The sequence below is a fragment of the Choloepus didactylus genome, chromosome 13 (assembly GCF_015220235.1).
Source record: "Choloepus didactylus isolate mChoDid1 chromosome 13, mChoDid1.pri, whole genome shotgun sequence".
In the NCBI taxonomy this organism is placed as follows: domain Eukaryota; kingdom Metazoa; phylum Chordata; class Mammalia; order Pilosa; family Megalonychidae; genus Choloepus; species Choloepus didactylus.
In genome coordinates this window covers 11,774,172-11,796,090 of record NC_051319.1, presented here as the reverse complement: position 1 = coordinate 11,796,090, position 21,919 = coordinate 11,774,172, and the positions used below count along the sequence as shown (strand labels likewise).

Here is a 21,919-nt window from a genome sequence, read left to right as displayed (position 1 = left end):
TTGTATCACTAGCAGTTAACATGGTGCAAAAAGCAAGTGCTCAACAAACAATTGGTGAGAGGATATATGCATGAATGAATAAAAATTGATGTTACAGGATGTTAATAAGTGACTCTTTCTGCCATGGTTTCAGTGTAAGGTCTAAAAAGGTGGGGAGAGATAATCATAGGTAGAAAGTGCCCCATATTTACCAAAGTAAACTGCTAGACCACTTATGCAGACTTGAGAGTTTTGAAATTCTTATCCCAGCACTCACTTCGAGAGTATTAAAGGGTTGAGGTTGACGAGGTCAGGAGAGAGGATTTCCTTGGAGAGAAGTGCTAGTATGATGTTAATCCTCTCCTCACTATGGATGAGAAGAAGCTTCCTCCCTCTCATTTCAAGCCTAAGAGAAATATTTCAACGAGATGCTCGGAGAGCCTGATATGCACCCCCTATAGCCTAGGAGACCAGTGGAATTGACACCTGACACCTAAGAAATCTCAAAGAAGACAGGCAGTGGCTGGAAGTTGCTCAGCCTTCAGGGTGAGGATGGATGGCCAGGTTGGAAAGGGTCTGCGCTCCCAGTTTGTCAGGGCCAAGGATGCAGGAACATGTCCTGAGAACCAGATATGGTTCCCTTGTTGTTTGCCTCCAGAGGACCATGCCCAAGAGGGCTTCCTGCCAAGTTTGCCTCTGCAGAAAGAAGCAGGAGGAATACCATCAGATGAGAAATTGGAGGCAGTCAGTTTGGACAGAGACCAGTTCCCCCACATTTAGGTAACTTCACATGAGAAAACACTAAATCTGGGATGTCTCCAAAGAACCCACAATTGCATCACAAAAGAAGGGTCAGTTTTAAAAAATTTGCCGAGCCCATGAAGAGTCAGCTTCGATACCCACCAAACCTAGAGAGTGTAACTCTGATCATGATAGTCCCAGTAAAGAAGCCCTTCCCTGCCTCCATCTTCCCTGAAAATCTTGGCTCTAACCTCCAGCAATAGGCTGGAGGAGGATAATGTCAAGGTGTGAAAACAGAAAGCCCATTACAACTGCCTTTCCTATGCAGGTCCAAAATATGGGAGGGAAGGAACTTGAACTTCAAGTTGAGTTTAGAGTTTTAATTCTTACATGGGAGTAGATACTTAATTCTTTCAATGAAACTTGTGTGTGTGTGTGTGTGTGTGTGTGTGTGTGACCAAGAGTAACAGGAAGACCCTGTTATCCATGTGCAGGTGGAAAAGATTCTGCCTACTAGAGATTTTGTCCAGGGGAGAGAATGCTGATTCTGGACTCAGAGTCCAGGGTGTGAAATAATGCTTCCCCATTTATGTGCAACCAATCACTTATTTTATAATAAGCGATTAATTATATGGTGCCTTAGCTGGTAGGGGAGTAGGAAAGTGAGATGGGAAAGAAGGCAGCCACAAAAGAGTGTGTTATTACATCAGCTATCACTGTAGACAACTGGGAAAGAGCGTAAACCACACACCTCAGAATTATCCCCTTGAAGGGTAAGGGAGCTGGGGCTTTACTGTCATTCATTTATTTATAACTGCGGGTGGGGGTGTTAATTCCCTGCATTTAAGGCATGAGAGCAGAGTGTTCAGAGTTTCAGAGAAATTCCCCAGGCACAGAGCTTGGAAGTTGGCTGGAGCATGTGGTAATGGTAGTCTGAGGTATATGGGCAGGGCACTGACTGAATGGTAAAGTATTTCCTTTATATCACTTAATTCCCTCATTTCCCACCTTAAGTTTACTCCATCCTGTCACTGCTTCTTCAACATGGTAGTTGGTCATGACTTCTACAAAGACAGACTTCTAACAACAGGAAGGTTAGGGGACAAGCCATAGCGCCTGCTGCTGCAGATGGTCCTGAAGCTGCAACTAACATTCATCTCCCTCCTCTGTCATCCATTCTAGATTCCCCTCACCCTTGACAAGCACTTCTGCTGGCCTTGGTTGCCTGCTTGGTGGAAGTTACTCATTCCTTCATCCATGAAAAGTTTGAGCCCCTGTCATGAGATTGCAGCAATTCAGTCACATCTCTAGACCCCACTTATAATTCTAGTTCTCTTGCTTTCTCCACATCTACAATTACTTCCTACACTAAATTTTTGAACCCCTCGAAGTCGCTCATGAGGGTTGGAATCAACTTCTTCCAAACTCCTAATAATGTTGATGTTTTGACTTCTTCCCATGAATTGCAAATGCTCTTAATGGCATCTAGAATGCTGAATCCTTTTCAGAAGGTTTTCAATTCACTTTGCCCAGAGCCACCAGAGGATCTATGGTAGCTATAGCAGCTATAGCCTTATGAATGTATTTCTTAAATAATAAGACTTGAAAGTCGAAATGACTCCTTGATCCATGGGCTGAAGAATAGATGTTGTGTTACCAGGCATGAAAACAACACTAATTTCATTGTACATCTCCATCAGAGCTTTTGGGTGACCAGGTGCATTGTCAGTTTTTTAAAGTGAAGATGTGCCACTCTTTCTTTCACTTGCACAATTAGAGGCCATTGTAGGGTTATTAATTGACTGAATTTCAATATTATGTCTCAGGGAACAGTGAGGCTCAAGGCAAGGGAAAGAGATGGGGAGTGGCTGGTCAGTGGAACACACAACATTTAACGATTAAGTTCATCATCTTATATGGACACAGTTCATAGTGTCCCAAAACAATTACGATAAGAACATCAAAGATCAATGATCACAGACCATCATAACTGGTATAACAATAATGAAAACATTTGAAATATTGAGAGAATTACCAAAATGTGACACAGAAACACAAAGTGAGCACATTCTGTTGGAAAAATGGTGCCAACAGACTTGCTTGATGCACAGTTGCCACAAATCTTCAATTTGTGAAAAAATGCACTATCTGCAAAGTACAACAAGGTGAAGTGCAATAAAGTGAGGTATGCCTGTGTTGAGGAGTCATAAGAAGTGAAGTGATTCAAGTTCAGCAATGTCAGATGAGTTTTCTTGGTCAGTGCTGTTTTATTTTTCTGTACTTCAGTTCACTAAGAGCAAGTTGCAATATCAATCTTCATCCCATTTTCACTGAACACTTTAGGTTACAATAAAGACTTGTGAATTCTTTGGAGTACACAAATATCATTCCTTATTATTTTTGCTGCAGCTCACTGGTCAAATGAAAATATTTCCTTGCTTGTGTGTTTGAAGGTAGTGGATAAGGGATGAGGGAAGTAGTAGGGGAGACCACAAGTAGGCTTTTATGTGTCTTACTTCCTTTGCTATGAAATGAAATCCTTGGTGAAAATGAGTTTTATATAGGATAGCATAATGACATTTAAGACTTTCTGTAAATCCACAAATAGTGCTATTTGCAGAAGCACAGTAAGCAGGGAAGACATATCCATAACCATAATGAGTATCTATTTCAATGATAACAAATCACTGCCCTTGCCTTGATGTAACTGGTCCAACATAATCATCCTACACTTCTATTAAAGGAACAGGCAAGACAGAGCCTATAGTGTTTTCCAATTTTTTCCCCAGAATTCCTTCTGTGTGAGGCATCTCTAGATGTTCAAGTAAATGCCTAGATTGAGGTAGATGTACTTAATTGGAATCTCCTCTGTTACTTCCTTGCTTGGTCAAAACATCTCTCATGAACCATGAGTTGAAGTTCCTTGACATGGGATACAATTCAGAAAGGGTCTCTAACCGCAACAGGTTTGGAAACCTTGGCTCTGAGAGAACCTTGCTGAGATGATATAATTTTTCCATTCAGCTTCAGAAGCCCAGGCAGCTCCCATTTCCCAGCAGGAAAAAGCCGAGTGATCAATTCTGAACAGAATCTCTACTGAGAGCATTTTAATCAACCAGAATGAGTGCAAAGCAGCTGGCTTGCCACCAAAAATTCACAGACATGGTCGCACCCAGTTGGATACAGTAAACATCAGGCACTAGGCCAGGTCCATTTGGAGTATTAATTTCTTAGTCTAAACAGATCTTAGAGGCAAACTTATTTTTCCTGCCCTCCTCCCTCTGTAAAACCGGAAGAATCTATCTCTTTCTCCCTTCCATCCAGATTATCAGGAGAGAGCAAATTCAAATGTTGTTTAAATAATCAGGATATTTTTAATATCCTATAGCAATTTTGTATCCAAAATTATAGATAAGGGAGAAAGGGTGTGTGGTGGGAGTTAGCAGAGGGGAACCTAATTTTAACATGTTTAACATTTAACATTTTCCCTCATTTTTCAAATAATTAGAATCATTCATTTGGCTTTGAGCCTGTGACTATAATACAAAGAGACCTCAATGTCTCTAAATGAAGGTGATCACCATGGAAAAAAACATATTTATAACAGGGATACTGGCACTGTTCAAACATTTTTTAAAAATTCCTCATTGGAATAGTGCTTAAGGCCATCAGAAAATTCAATCTTCATAGACCTAACTCACATTTAAAAATAAAATATTTCCTAATTTATTTGTCTACTTATATCTGACTTGACTCTGAATCACTTTTAGCAATTTTAAAAATCCACCCCCAAAAGATATTTTGCCATCTCTATGTATTCTCAGTGCAATATGTCTATAAAGGATAATCCAAATATGAGTTTTAAATGTAATTTGACTAATTGCAGCATCATTAGAATAAGTATTTAACCATTGAAAAGGACTACCAAAAGATGCAGTGTTCTTTTGAATGTAGAAGTTCTCATAAAACTCATAACTTTGTTAAAACCTAGTGGTATTACTTTGTAATAGTCACTATTTTATAATTTATCAAAATGGGAAATAACTTCCTAATTCTTTCCTTCCATGTGGGGTCTTTTTGAAAACCATAGTGTATTTGAGCATTGGTAATTATTAAACTCACTGGTGATGGCCTATTCCTGAAATGTGTTCTCTTCATACTATCTTCTGATTTAGTTCAGATCAATTATATTTATTTCCAAAGTGTGTTCCATGAAACACTAGATCCATAAGATAAAGCATAGGTTCTGTGATGGAATAAATTTAAGAAATGCAGTCCACTTATTCCTTCTTGGATATTCACAATCCATATTAACACAGTACCTGTGCCCCCAGGACTCATTTCTAGCTATATGGAGTTCCCAGGTGGCTTCGTCAAGACATTTGGCTTTTCTCCCACATCCTCTCCTCCCCATCTCAGTATATGGCAACTTTATTCTTCCAGCTGTGCATCATAAAATCTTTGGAGTCTTCCTTGACTCCTCCCTGTCTCTTATCACTATATCCCACTCATCAAGAAGTTCTGTTGGCTCTAATTTAAAAATAAATTTGTCTCATCTCTTCCCACCTCCACTACCATCACTCTGGGTCAAACTATCTCAATATCTCTCCTAAATTACTATACCAACCTCTTAACTGGTTTCTCTAACTTTTGTCCTAGCTCTCTTTCAGTGTACTGTCACTGTAACAGCCCAAGTTATGTCATGCCTCTGCCCAACAATGGGTCCCCATCTAACTCACTACAAAAGCCAAAGTCCTAAACATAAACTTCAAAACCAAGTGACCTGTTTTGCTGCTCCCCCATCCTGCCTCCCACCTCTTTCCCATCTCTCTTACCCTTTTCCCCCTCCATCAATCCACTCCAGTCACACCCTGTTTCCTCACTGTTCCTGGAACACACTAGGGCTACTCTTGTTTAAGGGTTGTGCATGTACTCTTCCCTTAAATAGTCCTTCTCCAGATATCCACATGGCTCACCTCACTTCCTCCAGGCTCCTATACAAATGGGATCTTGTCTGAGGAGCCTTCCCTGACCACTACCATGTACAAAACAGCACTGCCTACCAATTGCTCCTCACCGTCCCTCACCCCAGATCACCACTCTCTATATCTTTATCCAGTTTTGTTTCTCCTCGTGGTACTTATTACCCCAGTGCACAGTATATATCTATTTGTTTATTTATTGTCTCTTTCCCTGAGAGGGAAGAGACAATAACTACGTTTCATAAGAGCAGGGTCTTTGTCTTACTGGGCACAACTGAATTCCCAGTGTCCAAAATGGTGGCTGACCTAGTATGTACTCAATAAATATTTGATGAATAAATAAATGTATATGTGCAAAACCACATTTTAAAACATATGTCTAGTAACATCTTAGTGAGCACACTCTTGCTTCCAGTCTCGTTGGGAAGATGAAACATAAACAAATAATTCAATGTAAACATTGTAAGTGATGAAATGGATGTATATGAGGATGCTAGGAGAGTACTCAATAAGGCTATTTGACCCATACAGTGAAATTCTGGGTAGGCTTATTCCAGGAGGAAATTTCTGATTGTGCTACTATAAAAATATGCTTTTGTAACTTTGACTATTGCATAAATCTGTCATTCATTGTTAATTAATACTGTTCACTGATATTTGATGGGGTGGAAGAAGACCTTGTTCTCTCGAAAAAAAATTGTAGCATGTAAAGCATAATTTGGGAACCCTTTGAATAAATAAATGTATGAAAGTTTCTGAGAGGGCTTAGAATACAGACACCCGCTTAACAAACATTCCAAAACATATATATGTACAAAACCACATTTTAAAAGAAGATTCAAAGGAATGCTAAGAAGGGACTATACTTTTCTTATCAGTGGCTAGATGCTTTTTTCATCAGAAAAAAAAATTATACTTGCTGTGGTGAAGTACACTATATCCTTGGGTAATTCAAGAGAAAATGAGCTGTGGCTGCCACCAGTAGAACTAGGACACTATTCCTTTCTCTTTACAGATCAGAGCACACACCCTCCCTTGCCCCTTCTACCCTTGTATTGAGCAAAGCCTGGGTGGGGTAAATCTTTCAGCATCCAGAAGTCTGAGGCACCAGAATTTCCAAGACATAAGAAGAATCTTAGGACCATGATGTCTTTCTAATGTGGAAAGTGGTGGAGTTTTCCTAGGGAGGGGATGTGGAAAATAGATAGTAGGGGTAGGTCCTGAATTGAGGCTGCAGGAAAAGAAAAGAAAAGGGAAATAGAGACTGATATGGAGGGAGTGATCACAAAACATTACCTTTATCATGTTGAGGAAGTTTCCTTCATTTCTAGTATTTTTTTTTTAATCAAGAAAAGATGTTGGATTTTGTCAAATGCATTTTCTACATTGATTGTGATGGTCATGTGGTTTTATTTCTTCCTTAGATTAATATGGTGTACTACATTAATCAGGTTTCTTTGTTGAACCACCCTAACATTCCTGGGATAAATCACCTTGATCATACTTATAACTCTTTTAATGGGCTGTTGGATTCAGTTTGCTAGTATTTTGTTGAGGATTTTTGCATCTATATTCATGAGGGATATTGGTCTCTAATTTTCTTTTCTTGTGGTATCTTTAACTAGCTTTGGTATTAGGATGATGTTGGTCCCATAGAATGAGTTAAGAAGTGTTCAATTTTCTTGGAAAAGATTGAGCAGAATTGATGTTAATTCTTCTTGGAATGTTTGGTAAAATTTATTAGTGAAGCACCCTTGTCCTGGGCTTTTCTTTGTTGGAAGGTTTTTTTGTTTTGTTTTGTTTTGTTTTGTTTTGTTTTTGTTTTTGTTTTTGTTTTTTTAAATCTTCATTTTATTGAGATATATTCACATACCACGCAGTCATACAAAACAAATCGTACATTCGATTGTTCACAGTACCATCACATAGTTGTACATTCATCACCTAAATCAATCCCTGACACCTTCATTAGCACACACACAAAAATAATAAGAATAATAATTAAAGTGAAAAAGAGCAATTGAAGTAAAAAAGAACACTGGGTACCTTTGTTTGTTTGTTTGTTTCCTTCCCCTATTTTTCTACTCATCCATCCATAAACTAGACAAAGTGGAGTGTGGTCCTTGGAAGGTTTTTGATTACTGATTCTATTTCTTTACTTGTTATTGGTCTGTTGAGATCTTTTATTTCTTCTTGATTCAATGTAGATAGTTTATGTGTTTCTAGGAATTTGTCCATTTCATCTAGGTTATTTAATTCATTGGTATACAGTTATTCATAGCATCCTTTTTTATTTAAACAGTTATATTCACACACCATACAATCCGCCCTAAGTGTACAATCAGTGGCTCTTGGTATAATCTCATAGTTATGCATTCACCACCAAAGTCAATATCAGAACATTCTCATTTCTTCTGGGAAAAAAACCCACACCCCTTATATCTCCCTATTAGCTTTGATATAGTGCCTTTGTTACAACTAATGAAAAAATACTACAATGTTATTGTTAACTATAGACTTTGGTTTGCATTAATTGTGTTTTTTCCCATATACCACCTTATTATTAACACTTATAATAGTGATGCAGGTTTGTTCTAGTTCATGCAAGAACTTTCTTATGTTTGTAAAATTAACCACCATCATCATGCACTCTAGGTTTTGCTAAGTTATACAGTCCCAGTTTTTATCCTCCAGTGAGGCTTTCCTTCTGGTGACATATATCACCCCAGCCTTCCTCTTTCAACCATACTTACTTTCAGCTTTGTTACTTGGACTTACAATATTGTGCTACCATTACACAAGTTTGTGCTACCATTTCTGAACATTTACAATTAACCTTATTAAACATTCTGTATTCCTTAAGCATCAATTACCCAATCTCTACCCTCTTTCTTTCTCCTGATAACCTATGCTCTCGATTTTAACTCTCATTATAGTTAACATTAGTGAGACCATACAATATTTGTCCTTTTGTTTCTGGCTTATTTCGTACAACATAATATCCTCAAGATTCTTGCACATCATTGCATAATTCCTTCCTACAGCTGCACAATATTCCATTGTACGAATACACCACAGTTCGCCCATCCACTCATCGATCAATGGACACTTGGGCTGCCTCCATCCATTGGCAATCATGAAAAATGCTGCCTCAAACAACAGTGTGCAAATGTTCATAGTATCCTCTTATAGTCTTTTTTATATCTGTGGTATCAGTACTTTCAGCACTTAAATATTTCATCCCACTGCCTTCTGGAAACCATAGTTTCTGATGAGAAATCAATATTTAATCTTATTGAGGCTCCATTGGACATAATATGTGTCTTTTCCCTTGCAGCTTACAGAACTCTCCCTTGCAGAACCATTTCTTGTCCTTAGTATTCCACAGTTTGACTACTATGTGTCTTGGCATGATTCTCTTTGAATGTATCTGGTTTGGGTTTTGTTGGACTTCTTGAATGTGCATATTCATGTCCTTCATTATATTTGGGAAGTTTTCTGCCATTATTTCTGTGAATATTTCTTCTGCCCCTTTCTTTCTTCTCCTTCTGGGACTCCCATAATAAGTATATTGGTACACTTGATGGTATCCCACAGGTCTCTTAGGATCTGTTCACTTTTTTCCATTCTTTTTCCTTTCTGCTCCTCAGCTTGAATCATTTCCAATTGTCTTGTCTTTGAGTTCACTGATTCTTTCTTCTGCCAGGTCCAATGTGCTGTTGAAACCCTCTAGGGAATTTTTCATTTCAATTGCTGTGTTATTCGCCTCCAGTAATTCTGTTTGGTTCTTTTTAAAATTTTCTTTGTCCTTATTGAGATCCTCATATTGTTCATTTACTCTTTTCCTTATATCCTTTAGTTCTTTCTCTGTGTTTTCCTTTATCTCCTTAAACATTTGAGGGTCATTTTTTGAAAGTCTTTATTTGGTATATCCAGAGTCTGGTATCCTTCACTGATGGTTTTTAACTTTTATCTTGTTCCTTTGGATGAGTCATCATCCCTGTTTCTTTATTTGACTTGTAATCTTTTGTTGCACACTGCACATTTTAATATTTGAAAATGTTAACTCTGGGATTTAGTTCCTGAGCTTTCTGTTCCTTAAGTTTATCTCCAGATAGTGATAAGACAGAGATTTTCCTTGAGTGCCAGGGGCTAACAAAAACAAACAAACCAAAGCAAAAAAACACCTTTCAGGGTCTTTGCAAATTGGGTTTGTGTTAGATGGTGCTCTTTCAGATTTTAGCCCTCCTATGAAGAAGATTAGCCTGAGACAAATTTGAAGTGCAGGTTCCTCTTTTTTCTGAGTCTGTGTCTTGTCATGGTATTGTGCTTGCTTGTGGCCTTGCGGAATCCCCCTTTTACAGGAATTTGAGTACCCTTTCTCCTCCCTATGAAATAGACTTTCTTCCCCTCTTGGATGCTCTATTGTATGACTTAAAGCAGGGAATCCTGTACCATAGCCCACTTTAACTTAATTGTTTCTTACACTGCTTTAGCTGTCCCCAGGCTGCTTCTGCCTGTGGGGCAAGTCCTGGGAGGGGGAGCCCAAGATAAGTTACTTGGTTCAGTCTTTCAGACTGCACCTGATAGATTGGCACTGACATACAGGTACCCTAGTTGTGCATAGGGGTTATACTACTACCTCCAGTACATGACCAGAGACCCACAATGGGAATGCAGGTTAGCTCCACACGTTGCCAGGGAAGGGGTGGGGTTGGGACCAGCCAGGTCACCACAACTTCTCCTATGGATTTTAAAGCTATGTTTTCTTGTTTCACACTCAACTAGTTACTGCCAATCTTTAATTGTTTTTTTCAGATTTTTGAGGAAGACGGTTCTCCAGTTTTTGCTGGTGTCCAAAGATTCTGTTGCGTTACAGTGCCCTAAAGCAATTGTATGCCACCATCTTGGTTGACCTTCACCACTCAATTTGCTTTTGACAAAGGTACAAAGGCAATTCAATGGAAAGGAATGGTCTGTTCAACAAATGATGCTGGAACAATTGGCTATCTATGTGCAAAAGCATGAAGCCTTTACCTATAACTCATACCTTGTACTTTAAATGTCTGTAGGGCCTGTAGTAATATCACCTTTTTCATTCCTGATATTGATATGTGTCTTCTTTCTTTTATTCTTGGCCAATCCAGGGAGAGGTTTATCAGTTTTTTTTATCTTTACCTAAGACCAGGTTTTAGGTTCATTGATTTTCTCTATTTTGTGTCTTTCAATTTGATATTGTAATTTTCTTTTTTTCTGCTTTGTTTGGATTTCATTTTTTTTCTTTTTCTAGTTTCTTAATGTGGAAGCTTAGATTATTAATTTGACATCTTTCTTTTTTTCTCACATAAGCATTAACACTATAATTTTCAGTCTTAGTAATGCCTTACCTGCCTCCTATAAATTTTGATATGTTCTGTTTTTCCTTCTCACTTTATTCATAATACATTCTCATTTCCCTTACTATGTCCTCTTTGACCCATTCATTATTTAGAATTCAGTTGTTTAATTTCCAAATATCTGATAATTCTCCTGATATTTCAGTTATGGATTTCTTATATAATTTCAGTATGGTTAGAGAACATACTTTGTATGATTTTAATTCTTTAATTTGTTAAGATGTCCTTTATGTTCCAGGATATGATCTATCTTGGTGAATGTTCCATGTGCTCTTGAAAATAATCTGTATGTTGTGGTTGTTGCCAAAATCTTCTATAAATATAAATTATGTCAAGTTGATTGACAATCTTGGTCAGTTCTTCAAATATTATATTTTTCAGTTGTAAAATTTCCATTAGTTTCCTTTTTAAAATTTCTATTTCCATGCTGAGAACCTCTATCTTCCCATTCATTTCAAAAGTGTTCACCTTCATTTCACAGAACATTATTATTATACTTGCTTTCAGTCTTTTTATAGTAATTCTAACAGGTGGATCATCTCAGTGTTGCCCTCTGTTGATTCTTATCACTTCCTCTATTTTGAGTTGTTGTTGTTTTGTCTTGTTTTTGGGTATCAGTTATATTTTCCTATTCTTTGTATAATTGAGTAATTTTGAATTGCATTGTAAGCATTTTGAATATTTGATGGAGAGACACTGGATCTTATTAAAATCCTCTGGAGAATGTGATTTTTTTGTTGTTGTTATTTTTGTTTTTTTAGCAGGAAATCAATGTGGTTTGTTTGAACCACAAGGATTATCTGGCCTTTTGTGGGTGTTATTTTCAATATCAGTTCAGTTTTCAAAGCCTTGCTCTGCTGTTGGGTCTGCCTGGTGCAGACCCAGAGGGTAGTCTGGGAACGTGGTCAGTTTTTTATATGGTAGTTCATTTCTTGAAGTATTTGCTGTTTCTTTGGGCCTGGTCTGCAAGTGCCCAGCTTGGGGGGTAAGCCTGGGCCTTATATTGGCTCATAAATAGAATTAAAGGATCTTCATCTCCTCTCTGGTATTTTTAACACACTTTTGTTCACAGTGGCTCCTTTTATCAATTCCTACAGCCAGACAATAGGGTTTCTCAGCATTTTAGCCTCCTGCATTTTTTCACAGCTCCACACAATTGGCACTGCCTTCAGAATGAAGCTGAAAGAGAAACAAAAGAAAAAATATAATGCACTCTTTGGGCAACAGGAGACTCTTTTCCTACTTCCTCTAGCCAGAAAGGTCAGCATTCTCTTGAGGTTTTAGGTGCCCATGCCACATCGGTGACAGTGCAGCTCTGTGGTGAGGGCTGCCCTTGAGGCAGGACTGGGAGAAAAAAAAGAGAGAAAAGCAGAACAAATTTGGGATTTTCCTCTATACTCTCTGGCAAGCAGGGGTTGCTTTTCCAGGTCCTCTGGCTAGAAAGAGCTTTTCTATCAGCAGCTGTTGCCCAGTTGCAAATGTCAACCTGCCCTTGTTTCAAAGCCAGGGGTCAAAGGAAGAAAGAAAAGATCATGAAACTTACCTCTGTTGCAGGTCATTATTCAAATTTTCACTTTGTTCTTCAATTCTAATATTGTTTACTTTTCAGAGTCCACAGGTAGTTGCTTTATGTATTCTGTCCCAAAAGCTAGTTGTAATCAGTGGAAGAGATAGAGTGTAAGCTATGTACTCCATCTTGGCCAGCACTAGAATTTCAGTAATAAACACTTGCTACCCAACCAACAAAGAGCAATTTAGTTAGCTTGTGAATACACATATCAATGAAGAAAGTAGTAATGATTTGATGATCAAACACTCATTTCCTAGGATATTTGCCTGTGGTCAAAAAGTCAACACACATTAAGCTCTATTACACTCAGAAACCTACAAAGGTGGATATGGACAAACCATCAGAATAAGTAGGTAAGCAGATTCCAAGTCCTTAGTCAATATCCTAGAATTAGTTCTCTTGTTTTTTTTTTTTTATTGTATGTATTTTTTGTTTTGTTTTGCAACAATTCACACCCTGTGACTTTTTAAAATATATAAAACCACTGATACACTTCTGCTCAAATAATTTACATCTTCTATCTCCATACTTGTTGGAAGTAATAAGAAATTCTCTTGCCAAGGCAAATCGAGAAGGGCGAAGATGCATATAGAAAGGGAGAAAAGGAGTCATTTAGTATATACCAAGATGAGTACTGGCACCTCCAAATGAGTCTTAAAAAAAGGGGAAGGGGGGCACTAAATGTGCTGTTAGATAGGGAAAAGACTACTTAGAAATCACCTGTTTCCTTATTTTTGGGCAATAAAATTAAAGTCAAGAGAAGTGAAGTGTTTGGTTCAAGGTCTGCTGTCTCTTTATCGCTCATGTTTCAGAATTTAGCAAAGCAGTTAGTTACGGACCGGATGGTTCATTTTGGGAAGTCCTGTTTTAAACTTCAAGAGCTCGAGGATTATAAATCTTTGTAATGTTGAGCATACAGGATGGAGAAATCAAAGATGGAAAATAGTAGGGATAGGAGGAGCAAGATAAAGAATGACCTGAAGGAGGAAAGAGAATATTGCATCCTGAGAAAAAGAAGGAGGAGACAGCAGAAAAGAGCTGTCCTCATGGCAGCATTATTTTACATTCCATGACCAACTTTGTTAGGAATATAAATATATATTGCCATTCTGGAGAAAAATCACATAAAATGACATCCATCAGTAGTTGTAGTCATTTAAAATCCAATTGCCGATTAAAAGGTATTTAACATTTTATATCTCTCCTAAGCAGTACCTCAAGCTCTAGATGTCTTTGTCTATACCCCCATCAATTCTTAGCTAGACCCTGCTCCTGAATCACTTTACTATTTGTTAACTTTCATATTGGAATGTGAATTTTCTGCCTGTAGAGAATTCTGGAGCTATGCTAAGGGGCTCTTCCTGACTCATCTCTAGGTAGAGGAAGTTAAGTCCTTTGTCCTAGTAACAGGCTTCTTTTTTTAATGCAATTTTATTGAGACATATTCACATACCAAATAATCCATCCAGAGTATATAATCAATGGCTTGCAGTATCATCATACAGTTGTGCATTTGTCACCACAATCAATTTTAGAACATTTTCATTACTCCAAAATAAATAAAAATAAAAACAAAAATAAACCCCAAAACATCCACACCCCTTGTACCCCTATTATTTATATATATTTTTGTCTTTATTTTATTACTCATCCTCCCATACACTGGATGAAGGTCATGTCACTCACAAGGTTTTTACAATCACACAGACACATGATAAAAGCTATACAGTTATACATTGCTCTTTAATATTTTTAAAATGCTTTTATGTCTTGGGGAAGAGTGTTGCAGGTAGCTGGGCATACCCTGAGGTGGGCATGTGCTTGCCAGGCTGGTTCAAGGACAGCCAGGATGGGCAGTGTGGTTGGTTGGAGTCCAACAGTGCAGGGAGCAGTAGGAGATGAGGATGATGAGTTTGGAGAGGTGACCTGGGCCAGATCGTGCGTGGGTGGCCTTTTAGGCCATGGTAACAGACTGATGTTTGCATTACTTATTTACTGTCTGTCTTCCCAGAAGGATTAAGCCCCACAAGGGCAGGTACTGTATTTTGTTTTGCTCACTGCTGTATCCCTAGCATCTAGAATCGTACAGTCTAATATCATCGTCACTAGCCATATGTAGCTAAGAGCACTTGAAATGGGGCTGGTCCAAATTGTGATGTAAAATATCCCTTTAGTAAATATTTCTATTGATTACAAAAAAAAAAAAAAAAAAAGCTATATAGTTACATAATCTTCATCACAAATCAAGTGTACTGGATCACAGTTCAACAGTTTCAGGTATTTCCTTCTAGCTATTCTAATACACTAGAAACTAAAAAGGAATATCTTTATAATGCATGAGAATACCCTCCAGAATGATCTCTCAATTCCATTTGAAATCTCTCAATCACTGAAACTTTATTTTATTTCATTTCTTTTCCCTCTTTTGGTCAAGAAGGCTTTCTCAATTCCACAATGCCAGGGCCAGGCTCATCTCTGGGAGTCATGTCCCACATTGCCAGGGAGATTTACACCCCTGGGAGTCATTCCCATGTAGGGGGAGGCCAGTGAGTTTACCTGCAGAGTTGGAGTAACAGCCTTCTTAACTTGAATAACAGAACACCAACCTTACTAATTCAATCTTCCTTTATCCCAGAACCCTGAAAATAGAGAATGCGTAAAACTAATTTGATAAACTAGTTCATGTTAGGATTATTGACCCAAACACCTTAATATGTCTCCTTTTCCAGAGTAGTTGAGTTTTAACAGGGTGATGTAGTGCTTCAATTCTTAGGAATAAATTGTGAATAAAATAGAATATATACACAGTATAAAACAGTTAGAATAGAGGGTCATGTACAAAAAGCCAAAGAAACAGTCACTTAAACAAATAGAAATTTATTTCTCTGTCATATAACTGCCTGAGGTTGTCATCCTAGGCTCACAGAATGATTCCATGATGTGGGGACCCCAGCACTTTTTGTCTTGTGGCTCTGCCATTCTCAGCACACAGCTTCCATGTCATGATCTAACACGGCTGCTCCAGCTTCACTCATGATGTCTACATTCCATCTTGTGGGTAAGAAAAGGAGAAGGGGAGATCACACTCCTTTCTATTTAAAGGAACAACTCAAAAGTTGCACATATCGCTTACGTTCACCTCCATTAGCCAGAATCTGGTCACAGGAGCTGGAAGAGAAGCTGGAAGAGATAGCGTTAGCTGGATAGCACTGGACCTAGCTTAAATATCTATTGCTAGAGAAGAAAAGAACAGCTATTAGGAAGAAAACTGGCAGTCCCTGCCATAGAAATTTTGGTTAAGGGGATTTTTTTCAACACCCTTCAAGCAACATCTTTTTTTTCTTAAAATACCTACTGAATATTTCACAAACATTGTTGGAATGACAAAGCACTGGGTTTTATATTATAATGCAGATATCTTGTTTTTAAAATGCAAAGAAATTGAGCTTTTGATTAAAATTTTGACCTTAACACAAGAAATGGCAGTATTCACAGTTTATTAAAGAAGCAACTGATTATTATTTATTTGAACATAAAAAAGGGATAAGCATCTTTATTTTTCATTTTTTCTAATAAAACTGACTCTGACATTGAGCACATTGGGAAGGGTCTCTAGGTTCAAAGCAGACTGAAGCATCACTTACAGAGGGGTCATTCATAAAAAAATTTGCTTGATGAATGAATCTCAAGAAAAGGGCATTGAGGTCTTCAGTTTACTGTAAACATCTGGTGGCTAATACCTTAGGTAAACCTGCTGGAAATGAAACTATTTCCCTTAATTTACCAAGCTAATAAATTAATCTAAGTGTTGCATATAGGTAGACAAACTTTATGACATGAAAAGCTATAGTATCTTGGGGACATGATAAAGCAAAAACAAAATGGCATAAAAAATAAAAGGTATCCTTATGACCTAAGGGTTAGCCACATCATTTATGAAATAAAAAATTAAGAATCTCTTGCACTTTAAATCCACTTAGCTGTTAACCTTCCATATTTGTTTTCTTATCATGAAACAGTGCTGTAACTACTACATGGATTATTTGCCCTTTCCCCTAATTCTCTTACTGATTTGTTACAAGGCAGTTTATAGGCAGGAAAGCTGTCACACTCTGGAGTAAGAAACATGCCCATTAACAAACAAATCAAGCTTGACAGTGACTCGTGTCTATGGGATATTAAGATCTTTGTGAATTGTGCTTGGCCTGCAAATTTTGTTGTGGGCCAAGAGGATGATTAACTAATAAGAAACAATTTTAGTCTCATAAAAGCAAAGGTAACATTACTGGGAAAACTGTTCAAATTTTTTTTTAAACCTCCCTGTAAAGAAAAAAAAAATCATTAAGGATGTGAAAGCCATGCTTGCCTATTTGCTGTATACATGTAATGAAATTGTAGATAAGGTGTAGTGCATTGAAACAAATGAACAAAAAGTAGATACTTTTATTATACAAGGGTGCTAATGAAGAAAATATATATATATTTTTGGAAATGTAACATTTTATACTTTCAAGTGTTATAAAAAAAAAAAGAACAAAGAACAAAGAAACTCTTTATTTCATTAAATGATTTTTTTCTGGTGGTTGTCAAGAAATAAAAGACCAAAAGAGCCTTTTTGTCTTTCTTTTTTATTTTGTAAGTATTGGAATAAGTCTAAAGAAAAGAAAGTGACTTATTTTCCTTCATGGTCATTTAAAAGTGTCTTTAAGATTCAGCTCCTCCCTCAGAATACAAGTTAATGTATGTTACTGAGTCGCCCAATATGTGAAAAGATAGGGGGGGAGACAAATGTGTTGATGGCTGGAATCATATGATTTTTGCCACGTTACCTTGATGCAAATTTGCCAAATCTGATACTGTGAAAAAATTTGATAATTTTTCTAATGCCTGACTAGTAAGTTTTTAAAACATCCTTCTTTTAAAATCATAATTGAGTATTTTTGGTTATTGCAGTCTTCAATATAAGCAAGCCCAAAGGATTCTGAGCTAAGAATTATGTGCGATTCTAAACATCAGTTTATAGACAATATTAGAGCTTTATTTTATTCAGAGCAGGAGGGTGTGTTGAATTTTTCTTATTAATTGGAGACAAAAGTAGACTATAACAAATTTTTTCACAAAAAATGAATCTTTATGATATTCATTTTGAAAAATAATGTTTTTAAATGACTCAAAAATTTAATCAGATTTCTTTCTACCATACCAGGTAACTTGTATAGTCCATCTCTTTGCTGGTTTTAGTAAAAAAATAAAAATAAAAAACGAAAAAAATTAAACGACCCTACACACACATACACCACAGTTTTTCTTTCTTTTTTAACTTTAAAAGCATGTGGAAAACTAACATCACTTTGCATATAAAGTCTCCACTACATTTCAGTTTACACCTCCAATTTCTCATGAAGTTCAGACAGTTTTGTAGTTGAAGCAATTTGTGCACAAAGCCTACATCTAAACACTTGAGTAAATAATTGTTAACTGCTCGGTACCAGACATGGCAAATATCAAGTGACAGTGGATTATGAACTTATCAGCTCATTCCCTCTTACATACCTTCACGATGTCACAGTCAAGGTCAGCAGTAAGCTCAGTAAGCACCTATGTGGTGACCTCATCCATCATCTTGTCTCACTTGGAAACAGTTTTCAGTTTATTTACTATGCAATAGACATTCATTGTTTTGTATTCTGCTAGCTTTGGTTTAATGTGCCACTACTTTGTCTTTCTGTTACACATACAGTTGGTTTGATTTATTTACAATATATGCTGTGCCATTTTGATTTTTATTTTGTTTGGTTGGTTGAATAAATTTGTGACACTCAAACATTTGAGATGATAGTTGTTAAAAACAATACCAGTAGTTGATCCAGTTTCATCTCAACCATCTTATACCTGGACATTTTAGATATTCGTCAAAGGTCTTTTATTGGAAAGAAGATAAATATATGAAATGAATGTGTGACGTTTATGGGTAATGTTGGCTCTGAACAAATTTTTGAAAACTTAGTTGACAAAATTTTGGGTCAACTGAAAAAAAGGCATGACTTTTGAAATCTCTGAATGCCTTGGTTCTCAGTATTATCATTCTTTATTGAATTTATTTCATATTAAAATATGTAGTTTTTAAGAATTTTTCTGACAGTACTATGTAATTTTTTTTAGAGTGGGTAGATGGGAGTGTCACGTGTATGTTACTGTACAACTGGCATGTATTTTTGTCTGTTCTTTATTATCTTAGTAGTTTCATGCTATGTATGTACCATAACCAACCTATTGCCTATGGTAAACATGTAAGATAATGTATTTACAGCCATTGTTACAAGTTTATAATGTATTTTTTAATCTTGTTTTATATGTATATTATATAACATTCAAAAAGAATCTTTTTCTTGATTGAGAAAAGGATACAAAATGCAAAATCCACTCTTTTGATAGCTGAAAATTGCCAATTGTTTTGCAGTACTTTATTATATTGGGTATCTTGTCTTTCTTAGGCTTTTAGTTAGCTAATGTATGAATACATCAGACACTTTTGGGTTTTAGTTGGGATTTTACATAGCTTGCATTTTTTTTTAAATTCAGTTTTATTGAGATGTAGTCACATACCATACAATCATCCATGGTGTACAATCAACTGTTCACAGTACCATCTTATAGCTGTGCATTCATCACCCCAATCTGTTTTTGAACATTTTCTTTATAACAGAAAGAATCAGAATAAGAATAAAAAATAAAAATAAAAAAGAACATCAAAATCACTCCCCCATCCCACCCTATTTTTCATTTAGTTTTTGTCCCATTTTTCTACTCATCCATCCATACACTGGATAAAGGGAGTGTGATCCACAAGGCTTTCACAATCACACTCTCACCCGTTGTAATCTACATTGTTATATAATCATCTTCAAGAGTCAAGGCTACTAGATTGGAGTTTGGTAGTTTCAGGTATTTACTTCTAGCTATTCCAATATATTAAAACCTAAAAAGTATTATCTAGGTAATGCATAAGAATGTCCATCGGAGTGACCTCTCAACTCCATTTGAAATCTCTCAGCCACTGACGCTTTATTTTGTTTCATTTCGCATCCCCCTTTTGGTCAAGAAGATGTTCTCAATCCCACGATGCCGGGTCCAGATTCATCCCTGGGAGTCATATCCCACGTTTCCAGGGAGATTTACACCCCTGGGAGTCAGGTCCCATGTATGGGGGAGGGCAGCGAGATCACCCACCAAAGTGGCTTAGTTAGAGAGAGAGGGCCACATCTGAGCAGCAAAGAGGCACTCAGGGGGAGACTCTTAGGCACAGTTATAAGCAGGTTTAGCCTCTCCTTGCACATAGCTTGCATTTTAATTCTTTGATTCCTTGCTGTTTCTATTAACCCATAGCATTATTTTAATAAATGCTATAATACCAACCTAAAAAAAAAAAAAAAATACAAACCAAAGATATCAGAAATTAAGAAACAAATACCAAACAATGAAAGCACTATCAATTCAATTTTGGTCTGTTAAATAAAAATTTATAGAATGGCCTACTGTGTGCTAAGCACAATGCTTGCACTAAGGATTACACAGATGAAAAAGCAAAGTTTCTCTTTTAAGGGAGTTTATTGTCTTGAGATGGAGACAGACTCTTGCACACATCATTTCAACATGGACTCTTAAATTCAGGAATAAAGTTCAGTTGCCAAGACAATGGGAGGAATCTCCGGGTAGAAATGAAGGCAAAGGCAAGGGAATGTTTGCTGGAAGAGATGGAGCTGACCTCAGACTTGAATTAGAAATAGAGGGAAGCCAGGTAAAGAAGGGGAAGAAAGGTATTCCAGGTAGAAGGGGCAGGTAAGTAAAGGCACAGAAACCTAAATACACATGGTAGGGGATGTGTGGGATTGCAAGAGCAGGGCAGAGGTTAGGTTTAGAAAGGATAGATTTGGGAGTCAACTGCATTTTGAATAGTGTGATGCTTTGGAGTTCCTATTTTTCTGACTTCTCAGCAGAATGAGACACAGGATATGACTTTCTTCCTGAACTACTCTTTCCTTCTTGGCTTCTGTGCTGACATATTCTCTGGCTGTTTCGTCTTAGTTTCTTTGCATGTTCGTCCTTCCCCTACTAAACTTTAATTTTTGAAATTCCTCAAGAATCAGTACTATGTCCTCTTTTCTTTACTCTCTAATTTCTTCTTGGACAATCTTCTCCAAGCCTCTGGCTTTATTATCTAGTCCCAAAATTATACCTCCAGTTCAGACTTGTCTTTTGAGCTCCAGATCAATACACCCTGAATCTTCCTTGACCTCTCTACTTTAACATCTCACAGGCCAATGAAACTCACCATGCCTAAAATTGAACCCCCTATCAAACATGCTTGTGACACCAATCCCTCCCTTAACCCAACATCACTGAACATCAAGACCTGCTAATCCCATCTTTCAAATAAGTCTCCACTATTTCTACTTTGCGCCATCACTAATGCCACCACCCTGGTCCCAACACCATCATTTTCAGCTTGGCTTAGTTCACTTCACTCCCACTCTTGCTCCACTGCTTTTCATCCTACATTGCGCTAAAGTTACTCAATGTAGCTAAAGTTACTTAATGTACTCATGGGTCCACATACCCATGCTAGTTCACAAACTGTTACTGGTTCGTGATGGGATAAATGAGGAAACTGAGAATAAGCATTTATAAACTTTTATATCAATTTGACATTGCAATAAAATTCACACAATTGGTGTAGACTTGCCTTATTAGACAGGGTATAGGCTAGCTCCAGTAATGTTAAACTTGCATCATGATTGCTGGTGGTATGAGCTATGTATGGGTCAGTTTGTCAACTATAACCCAAAAGTTTATAAAACTCTGAGGAAATAATGTAAGTATTTATTTTTTAGAACTTATTTTAACACTCATTTTAATTTTTAATCAAGTCAAAAAATTTATAGTTTGACAATATTAGCTAAATTAGAGAGATAAAAAGTATATTATTTATTTTTAACTCTAATTTCATTTTTTATAAAACCACAATTTTCAAATTGTGGCTACTGTGGTCTATTAATCATGAATAATTGCATAAAGTGCAAACCTCACTACTAGCTCTTCAGTCCACAAATCACTATGTAAACAACACCTTGGCATCATGATCAGTGATCAGTGTTGATCTTTCACTGATGGCTGTTGGTGACTGGTTACTGTGCATCTGTTATTCAGTTAATGCCCAGACAGCAAAGTGTGTGATTGTGTGGCCTCCTTGT

At 37.0% G+C, this 21,919-nt stretch overlaps 1 pseudogene; it reads left to right on the top strand.

Annotated features, from left to right (window-relative positions):
* The first annotated feature begins 531 nt into the window (after positions 1 to 531).
* LOC119508427 overlaps positions 532 to 21,919 on the top strand; it is a 45,369-nt pseudogene continuing 23,981 nt past the window's right edge.